Below are 10,761 nucleotides of genomic sequence, written 5' to 3'. Positions count from 1 at the left end.
AGTTTGAGGGTCAGAAAAAGATGCAGACTGGATCATAGCTACTGAATTTTAGCTACTTCAAAGGAAAGAAATAGAGGTCTCTTGTTTTCTCAGTTGCAGGAAAGGTGAAAAAGATGCTGTTAATGGAGGTTTACCACATGGTCCAAATGGGGTTCAGATTTTTCTTAGAAACTCACAAACTCACTTCTGAGCCCCCTTCAACATCGGAGCCCCAGCAGCTCTGAGTAGGTCAGGGTATTGGGCATCTCTCTAGAGGCTGAGCAGTGGAGCTGGGTTACAAAACCAACTGGCCACTGGTTTGTTTCTCATCCATTCTAGACCCTTGGCTAGATTTGTGCTGCGGAGAACTCAGAACTGCAGGCTCAGCCACTTTTCTTTTTAATTCCACATGCTGAGCTCAGATCTGGACTAAACAATCTGATATACGAACCCCAAGTGTATCCGCCATGCCACATCCCAGAATGCACCTCTGCTTTACCTCCAGCCTTCTCCTTTGTGTCAAGTATGAGACAGGGTCACTCCGATTATGCAGTGAGGGGTTGGAACCAGTTTCTGAGGCTCTGAATTTCTCAAGTGTCCCAGTTTGTGTTTAGCATTCCAGAGATTTCCATCATCGCCCCATTCCCATAGCAGGATGTTGTGAGGACGGGCTAAGTTTGCCTTGGTGACCATTTCCTACACTCAGGCTGGGTTGTGTTGTGCTGGCCTCTGAGTGTAAGAAGAGGCCTCATGGTGATTTCACTTTGCCCACATTCTCCACCCCTCACAACTTCCAGCCTCTCAGAGCAGCCATGGGTGGGAAAATGTCCCAGTCCTGCCAGGAGATGCAGATTTATGACCCAGGAGACAGGGAACACAGCAACGTAAATCTTGTTTGGAGAATAAGCCACTTCTTAGAGGACAAAGCTACAGTATCATTTGTTGCTCCAGATTCTGCTGATCGTAACGTCTCACTCTTCACCTTGGTGGATGCCTAGAGAAGTGTATGCTGCCAAGGAATGCCCCCCATCACGGCTGAGAGACAAGGAACCGAAGGGAGGCCACAGGAGCCCGTCTGTGTTAGAGAGTAAGCCAGCGGGCGACTTCAGCTGCTGAGACGGACAGGCACGGGTGCTGCCGCAACTCTGGCTTCTCACGAATTACCCTACCACACTGAGGTCCTGCTTGTCCCTGCCAGGCCTCAATTCTGGCAGCTGGGTCACATAACCCATGCTGTTCCCCACCTGGAAGGAAGCTGCGACACATCAACAGGAGACCTACGTGACAAGAGCTTTCAGGAAGCTGTGCGTGTGGACTGAGAACCGTACACTCACAGGAGCGTTTGGAGCATAGTTTCCTGCAGTCTAGCGCTCACCGCTTCCAACCCCCTGGGTCTGCAGCGTCTCCTCTTGCTGGAACACACGTATGAGTGGGAAGGCCTCTGGGGAGGTATCGGGTTTTCAGACACAGCCATATGCGAAGGAAAAGACACATGGCTGCGGAGGTGGCTCTGATGCATGGTTGAGGCATTTTCAGTGTCGTGGTTAGAAATCCACTTGGGCTTTCTCCGCCAGTCACGCTGAGTGTCTGTGCCAGCAGGGGCTGGGTGGACCACCGAGGACTGTACCGATCTGCAGATCCGACTCACCCAGCATCAGCCCACAGTGATGACAAACTAGTTTGATTGCAGGGAGAGGACAGCAAAGCAGTGTGAACATGAGACAAGCTACCAGATGCTTTGGGAAACTTTTGGTGTTGTGCTCTTCCTCCTCTTTTTCTCCTTTCCCACGCTCAGCAGCAAAACAGCTAGAAACCCACAGGCTCCAAGGAATCCTTGGAGAGAGGGGGTGGTGCTGAGAGGGAGCGGGGTGTTCACAGAGCTGTGATAACATAAGGAGCAGGCACACATACCCACAGCGGGACATTTCAGCGGCAGTAGCCAGAGAGGTAGTCAGTCTCATGACAGCTGAAAGGGGAGCTGGAAATGCCAGATATCAGATCTCCACATGTGGCCACTGGGAGGCCATTCTGTCCATCGGCCACTGGCCAGAAACACTGGATACTCGATGTACTTGTGAGAGGTGGAATTTGGGATACGAAGGCATAAAGGAATCCCCTCTTTAGCCAAAAAACCCAAAATACTTTTATCCATCAGGGATCAAAAGCAACTGACCCTGGCTGCTGAAGCAGACTTCACTAAAAAGACTTTTTGGGCAGGCTCAGATATTTGAGAGGCTGAGGCAGATGGATCGCACATCTGAGGCCTGCTTGGCCAACTTAGTGGGACCTTGTTGAAAGAAAGAAAAGAAAGAAAGAAAGAAAGAAAGAAAGAAAGAAAGAAAGAAAGAAAGAAAGAAAGAAAGGAAAGAAAGAGGGCTGGGGAAATAGCTCAGGGGTAGAGTGCTTACCTAGCATGCATGAAGTTCTGGATTCAGTCCCCAGCACCTCCCTTCTCCCCGACAGGCTCATAGAGTTCTAGGAGCCCTGAGCAACAGGATTGCAGGTGGCAGAGTCAGGTGGATGCCCAGCTGCCATGCAGGGCCCATCTGGTGAAGACAGCGTGCAGCACTGCTCTGCTGTGGGCCTACTGTGACCCCATACACTGGGCATTCAGCACTGACTGGAAACAGGGCCTGTCTAGAAGTGACACCCTATTACCACGACTGTGACTGTCCATCATTAGAATAGTGCTTGCTGTCCAGGGAGGCCTGGGCTTCTTGTGAGGGACAAAGCCAGGCCAGTGTCCAAAAGGCACTGCTGGACATTTTTGGATTTTTAGTGAGAGATGGCTTCACAAAGGGTGTGCTGGGGAGTACAAGTATAGAATGACGTACAGATCCTTAAGAAGAAGGAGTAAAATGATTAAGATGTGTGTTGGTTTGGGGGTTATTTTTGCAAGGGGAACAATATAATACAGGACACATACTTTATATGATTATTTCTAATAGTCACCGAAAGGAAGATATACAAAAGAGTGCAGGAAATCTGTCCACAAACTATAGACCAAGGAATCTAGCCAAGGGCCTGGATCCTGTGACAGCGTCCTACATCTAGCCCAATACCTAGAGCTCATAACAATGCCTCCCACGAGTCCACCTGGAGGCCTAGAGCCCACAACAATATCTCATGCAGGCCTGTTTCACAGATCTGCTGGGAAGGCCCAAAGGTCAGTGGTGGAATCTACAAAGTCTGTGCCAGCAGGATAAAGGATCTGTGCTAGCAGGCTGAGGGATCTGCACTGGAGCCAGGAAGCGATGCCCAGAAGAACCAGAGCTCCCCCAAAAGGTACTACAGCCACCCTAGGCAACAGTGAGGTCCCGAGCTCCTCCGATGATCAGGATGGCCGAGTTCCCATCAGGGAAGCCAACACAGCAAGCTTTTCCAGCAGTTCGGCTGTGTACCATCTTCCCCTCCAGAACCAGGAAGTGATGCTCAAGTGAGGACCAGAGCTCCCCAAAGTGAACTGAAGCCATTCTCAGTGCCAGCGAGGTCCCGAGCTCCTCGGCGGATGAAAACAGCCAAGTTCATCAGGAAAGCCAGCTCCCCACAGCTTCTACCATCTCCCAACAGCCTCTCTCAGGTTCCAACAGCCTGCTTCTTCTTCTCCAGGTCTGCCTCTTCTGCTGATGACAGCAGTCCTCAGATGAGCCTCCCAACCCAGCACCACACTCACTCAGTTCAGCTGGGGGTTGTAAGGTGACCATCAGTTATCAACCTACTACAGGATGTGATGTGTGTATGTACCCATTCCCCAAGATGAGTATACTTATTATGTGTCACAAATGCATACGAACAGAAATGAAAAAGAGCATATTTAGTATCTGGTGGAAGTAGCGGAAGGTACGAAAAAATATGTAACAATTATGAAACAACTTCGCCATATGAAGTGAGGGAAAGATCACCAACCAAGTAACTTTGAACAATGGTATCTTTTGTAAAATAGAGATACAAATATTACACATAACAAATAAAAACAGAGAAGTAGAAAAGAACCTGTGATAACTTTAGATTTCTGCAAGGAGAAATACGGGAGATAACTATCCCTGTGAGCTGAGTTGATGCAAGCAGCTCTCCCTGGGCTGGGCTGCAGAGGCAGGGCTGTGTCTCAGCTGCCCGCTGTGAGCTACTGCACAGCCTGCCTGGCTCACGGGGCACCAGCACGGGCATGGGAGGCGAGCTCAGCTGCTGTCCGGAATGTGCATCGCTGTGCTGTTGGGCAGAGGAAACACCTCGGTCCAATCTAAGTCCTCAGATGTACTGTAAATAGAGCAAAGAGAACCCCATTATTTGAGGAAAGCAACAGTATGAAAATAACCATACTCTCCCAAGTAGGATAACTCACCTGTGAGGAAACAGTGAGTATCTAAGGCAATAAAAAGTACACCTTGAAATGAATATAAGAGAACACAGTCAATGGCTGTAAAAGAAGAGTCCTTTGAAATCAGTATAATTACTATTCTCAGATGTAGGCAGTTAACTTATACTTGAAAAGGAAATCATGGCTAGAAAAGAGAAATGAGTTAGAATTTTGCTGGACTTCAATTTTGCTGAGAAAAAACCCAATGAATGAGCTAAACAACAGAGTGGACAGAGCTGAAGACTGAATTAGTGAGCTGGAGACATGGTTTTCAAATTTTGTTGTACGTTAGAATCATTAGATTAAAAAATTCCCACTTCCTCATTTGCACAGGTACTGATGAAATCAGACTTCCTGGGAATGGGCCCAGGTAACATCAGTTTTTAAAGCTCTGCAGGTAATTTCAATATGCAGTTAAGTTTGAGCAAGGGAGACTTCTCAGGAGATGCAAAAGAAAAAAGAAAGATTTGAAAAATATAGTTGAGAGAACTGCTTGACCTGTTTTCATCTAAAACTTTCTATGTTCATGGAAGATCCAGTGGGGATAATGGAGAGGAGGAAATTTGAGAAATAGTAGACAATATATTCATGGATAAAAAGACCCAAGTAATCTATAACTTATACTTTTTAATGCTATGGATAAAACAGATCCTCAGCTTCCTACATAAACGTAAATTTGTAGAAACATCTATAAATTCAAAAGAAATATATAGAACATATGAAACATCTATAAAGTCCACAGGATGCTAGTTTCCAGTTCCCAGGTGGCAGAGTAGAGGCGGCATCTGCCACATTCCTTCTCAGTATCCGTCTGCAAACAAGGAGAACGAGACCCAGAAATATAAACTTCACCTTTGATTCAGTGAGGGACCGTCCGAGATCCAGAGCCGTGAGACCGAGGCGGGCTGCCCAGTGAGGGGAGATCAACAGTGCCTGGAGAAGATCCTGAAGGTGCTGTGGCCATGGAGAGCAGCACCATTCAACAGAGGACGCTCTGCAAAGTGGGCCCCAAACCAAGCGGAAACAATGAGAAGATGGGAGTAAGACTGAGGCCAGGAGCTTCTCTACACACTTTTCACCTCAGACTTTAGGCTGAACTGGGAAACAAACTCAGAGATGAGTAGGAATCAGTCTGCGGGTGAGCAGACGGTAGGAAGGTGAAACTGTGATAACTCCTGTAGTTCCGACTTTTCTGGACTGGGAGAAAACACACACATCTTGTGCCTATGTTCTCTGCTCCCCACCTCTTACAATAAATGTGGTCAAAGATGGCATCACAGAAGACTTCTATCAATTTCTTCAGGGGTTGGGACCTTGCACCGTTTTACCCAGACTGTCCTTGAACTCCTGGGCTCAAGCAATCTCTTGTCTCAGCCTCTAAAGTAGCTGGGACTTTAGGCATGCGCTTTCCCGACTGGTTTCTACCAATACTTTTAAAGAAGTATGTATACAATGTTCATAGAGAAAGAAGGTAATACAGCAAATTAAACATAACACTGACATACAAATATTATAAAAAGAACAAAAAGGTAAAACTGTAACTATGCTTATGAATAATGGTACAAAGTTTAAATTAAAATGTTAGCTAACAGGATCCAAAAATATTTTGGGGAAATAAATCACTACGGTCAGGAGAACTTCAGACCAACAATGGAAGGATAATTCATTATGAGGAAATGATGAATATAGATCATTGACTATAGAATATAGACATAATTGGCTTCCTAGTTGCTGATAAACCATTTGGTAAAATTTAACTTCCATATTTGACCAGAGCTTTTTATAAGAAAACAAAACAAAGCATGGGTTAGTTATCTTTCCACTGCTGACATACACAATGTAGAGGAGGAGAGGGTTAGTCTGGCTGCTGGTTTCAGAGCCTTCAGTCCATGGTCAGCCGGCAGCAAAGCAGAAATGTCACAGCAGGAGGAGGAAAGCTTCTCAACTGACAGTTTTCTCAGTTCTCAATTTCTGACAACAGAAAGCTGAAAAATAGTAACAAAAAGAAAAGGAAACAGCACAGAGAGACACAGAGCACGAGGTTTGGGGCCCACACCTGACCTCCCTTGGTGTCCTTTTCTGTCTCTCTCCGGCCTCCAGTCTTTGGGTGACCCATTCATGACCCATGTTCTACTCTAGGCAACCTGTTCCCACCGCATCCTGGGAGGGCCAGGGTGTCGTGTTACTATTGTGGAGATCTGGCAACCACCTGAATTTATATTCAGATGAACACAAGTCCCTGGCAGCACACGTGATGTCATAGGATAACAACAGTGATGATAAGTCACCTTCCTCACCACAGGTGAGACGTCAAAGAAAATATCTGAGTGAGGACGAAACATCCTACCCTGTGAAGGTATAATTTTTGCTTAAGTAAAGGCCTGTTTAACAAGTGTGTGTGTGTGTGTGTGTGTGTGTGTGTGAGAGAGAGAGAGAGAGAGAGAGAGAGAGAGAGAGGGAGGGAGAGAGAGACAGAGAGGGGGAGAGAGAGAGAGAGGGGGAGAGAGAGAGAGAGAAAGGGAGGGAGAGAGTATCAGACACAGAGACACATAGCCATATACTGCCCCTGCCCCTACATTAGAGCTAGGGAACAAGAATCCTTGCCTGGGGTCCTTCATGAGAAAGCTGCTTTGCCTCTTCCAAGTGCACTACAAACCGCGGGCTGAGGATGCATGTGGGACAGAAACCAGTGTCAAGGTGAGGAGGACAGAAGCCTCCCTCTATAACCTTGCTCAGGCCCTGCAAGTGGAGAGTATGGACAGTGTGTGTGCTTTATCCCAGAGCATGGGGCAACTTGCACTGCCCACCTGGCCATGTGACTAGCGTCGGAGCGGTTGCTCAATGGGATTCCAGCTTCTGGGAAGATTTTTCCACTGGATTTTCTCATTATTGAGCAACTGCTACCGCCTAAGGGGTTGTCATCCAGCATTTGGGTTCTAAAGTGGTTTGAGGGGATGACTCCCATAGGGCTTTGTGTTTGAGAAAGCCATAGTTTACAGTTTGGTTTTTTCTGTCAAGCAAAGGAGGAGGTTACGAAGCCCAGGAAAATGTTCTCCTGAAGTCCGGAGAGCACCGGGCTGAGGCTCCCACCCGAGTCTCATCTCACTGTGGAGGAGGGTCAGCACCGCAGTCCCAGGGTCCGCGCAGCCCTTTGTAGTTTTCCTAGGTGAACAGGCGAGGGGCTGCAGTTAGCAAAGGCGGCAGCAGCACCCCCACACCCCTTTTCTGCTCCCTTCAAACTTCCATCCTTTTTATAGTTGTTGACCTTGGTCGATAATGTTGGATTTTGGTTTTTGTTTTGGCTCTTTCCTTGGAGTACTGGGCTTTTCGAGACATTGGATCATTCTCTGGGTTCAAATGGGATGTTTGTTCAACACCTCCTCTGCCCCGTCTTCCTGTCACAGGTTGGGCAGATGCCGCTTACCCTGAGTCCCAGTCCTGAGGGCCGATCATCACCTGCACTGACTGCAGTGCTCCCTGCCTGTTCCCCGCGTGTTCACAGCAAAGCACTCGACAGGCTAGAAATCCGGTGTCACCATGACCCCCGCCCCATGCGGTCACTGCAGATGGCTTGGTCAACTTCATGCAGTCGTGGGTCAGTCCAGGGTCAGACTGTTTGACTCCCTGTGCAAGCTCTTTCCCTGGCCTTGGGCACTGGCTGTTCCCTCACTGGTGGTGGTGCTTGAGTTATTTCCTGAAGCACCAGGTTGAACTTGTCCTTCTTGGCACCCAGACATGTACTCACTGGACCCTCGGGCCCTTTTCCAGCAGAATAGGGTTAGGGGACCCTGTGTGACTGGGCAGTGGGAGGGGAGGAACAGGAATGAGCAGGGTGGACCTCTCCCTAAGCGTAGCTGAAACTCATGGCAGGACCAGCTGTTGGACTCGCAGGACCAGCCAGGGCCCTGCAGACCTCCCTGCTCCAGCAGCGCTGCAGGGCTGCTCTGTGCAGCCCTCCAAAATCGAGGCCACCTCTGGGGAGCAGCCTGCGGCTATCACCTCGGATCTACCACTACCAACCCTTGGCCTGGGCCAAGTTCCTCAACCCTCTCTGTACCACTGGGACGCTGTGAGCCACCCTGCCCAGAACCGGGAGGATTATAGACGCTAAGTGGGCTACCAATTCTTTTTTTCAAATTTATTTTTATTAGTAAACATTTGCCATACATAATGATCACATTCATCATAGGGCGTTTGTACCCGTACATAATACGTTTTGCTTCTTTCCCCCCTATTTTTCTCCCCTTCTTCAACCCTTCTTGCCCTTCCCATTTATAAAAACTTTGTTTCCATATTTTCCCCTTCCATTCTCTCTTTTTTTTAAAATCCCCTTTCCCTTCCTTCCCTCCCTTCTTCCCCTTTGAATATGTTCTTAATTCGTTAGTGGTTGTTATTTCTGTGGTTCCCATGTATCCATCCCTCTCATAATTAGGGGTTTACCTCCCCTCTCCCCAGCACCTCCTCACTCCACATCTGCACCGCCCGCCTTTCTGGCTCCAGAGCTCGGCCATCTCTATATAGTAATACCGCGGGTCATGAATGCTTCTGTTTGCAAACAATTTGGTCCCAAACCAAAAGCATTCAGCAAAATTTTGCTTCCATTTGCCAACTCCATCTTGGGTGACAAATACGACCACACCGATCTTTTCCACACAAGCAAATGATGCCTTTGTAAACCGAGGCACCACTGTATTTTGTTAGATGGGTGGGGTGGATGGATTTGTTGCTCTGAAGACTCCAGTGGTTACCGTGAAAGGTCCAGGATGGGAACGACTCTTCACGTGGGGAAGGTTAGGGATTGGGGACGGACAAGAGGCCCAGAAGGAGAGCCCAGGTGGCTGCAGTCTCCAGGTGCTTCCGAGTCAAGACCTTGGCAGGTGGATCTTCGCTTCTAACCTCTGTGTGCATGTGGTGTGCAGCCTCCCACATCCCTTCAGAGAGCGGAGAGCTGGGCAGCTTCTGCCCCTCTGCCCCCGCCCCCAGGCTGTCCTCCTGGGTCTGAGCAGTGAGTGACAGGCCACAGCTGTCCAAAGAGAAAGTACCATTTATTTCCTGTCAGCATGAACTCTCACATTTACATTTTTGCCAAGCTGGAAATAACAATAACATAAACACAGCTTAGTAGCCCTGGACCTCTATGAAGGGAGAGGAGAAAAAAGCACGGCCCAGACCATGAAACAAAGTCCCACTGTTAGCAGACATGGCTTCTGTTTAAGTCCCCAGGCCCCCGCAGTAGTGGTGGAAGGAGGGCCCGGCAGGCTGGGTGCACCCTACAGTCTGGGCGGCCCTCCCAAGGACATCCTTGTTCACCACCGTGGGAGAGGGACAGACCCGGCCCAGCTGGGGTATCCGCTAGGTGCTGGCCAGCTGGTACTGTGCTGTGGGAACCCGGGACCCTGAATGCCTCCCCTGTACAGAAGGGTCAGGGCTTCTAACCCCCTGCCCCGAGCACCGTGGTCACGGGCGCAGCATGTCCCCAGAGTGTGCCCCAGAGCCCCCTCCTTCAGAACAGCCTTCCTTTTCACAGCCTGCTCAGGAAGCAGAAAAGGTTAAAATTTCCATCCTCCATCTTAAGAAGATTCCTGCTTCTGGCTCAGGCTGTGACAGGAGGCTTTTCTTCCCTTTCCAGGCTGAAGCTTGCATGCAGAGAGGCTGACCGCGTGGGAGAGGCTTGGCTGTGCTGCTGGGAAGGACATTCTTGCTACCCCCACCCTGACGTCTGGTTGGGGCAGGCAGCCCGGGGCCCAGGGACTGAGAGAAGCCCTCTCGCTCTTTTTGTCTGGAGAGAGGCTTGATGTCAGCCATAGTGTGGGGAGGCAGGTCGGCCTCCACTTCCTGTGGAGCCCCCGGGGCCACAGACACTCCCCACCACTTGTCAGTGTCTCCATTAGGCCACCTGTTTTCAGTTCGTTACCTCAGGGCCCTGCACTCCACGTTTTAAAGTGATGGTTTGTTTGTAAAGACCCCTTGCACTGCAGCTGTGACTCAGTGGGACAAAGCAGGCTCAGTGGCCTCCACAGCATTACCAGCGCGACCACCCAGAGCCCGGCACTGCAGCGAGCTTTTCCACAGAACTCGGGCCAGCTCGCTTTCCCCCGATGACCCTCAGCCTTAGGACCTTCCCTGGCCTCTGGTGTTTGTGGGTTCAGGGAGGACCTAGTAACTTTCAGCTGGAGAGGGGAGGAAAATCCCGAACTACAGGCATCAGTGGGAGTGACAAAACACAAGACCCTTCGCTCCAGGAATTTCTAAATATTTGGCCCAAAGTAAATCAATCACCAAGACATCAGGGCTTGTGGGGCAAAGGTGGGCATCCTGAAGGGTGTTTAGTCTCTCTCAGGGATTTCAAGGAAAGAAAAAAAGAAAGAAAGAAAGGAAGAGAGAGAGAGAGAGAGAGAGAGAGAGAGAGAGAGAGAGAGAGAGAG

At 49.3% G+C, this 10,761-nt stretch overlaps 1 long non-coding RNA gene across 1 annotated transcript; it reads right to left on the bottom strand.

Moving 5' to 3' along the window:
• Nucleotides 1–3,875: 3,875 nt before the first annotated feature.
• Nucleotides 3,876–6,268, bottom strand: LOC106147092. Its single transcript, XR_001231832.1, has 3 exons — nucleotides 6,171–6,268; nucleotides 5,189–5,330; nucleotides 3,876–4,236 (listed from the first exon to the last, which is right to left on the bottom strand). It is a non-coding gene; the product is annotated as an uncharacterized LOC106147092 (long non-coding RNA).
• Between the last annotated feature and the right edge of the window lie 4,493 nt (nucleotides 6,269–10,761).

This window comes from Chinchilla lanigera, unplaced genomic scaffold, assembly GCF_000276665.1.
Source record: "Chinchilla lanigera isolate Chin_1 unplaced genomic scaffold, ChiLan1.0 scaffold00117, whole genome shotgun sequence".
NCBI classification, from domain to species: domain Eukaryota; kingdom Metazoa; phylum Chordata; class Mammalia; order Rodentia; family Chinchillidae; genus Chinchilla; species Chinchilla lanigera.
Note: the sequence above shows the minus strand (reverse complement) of the source record. Positions and strands in the feature narration are given on the sequence as shown.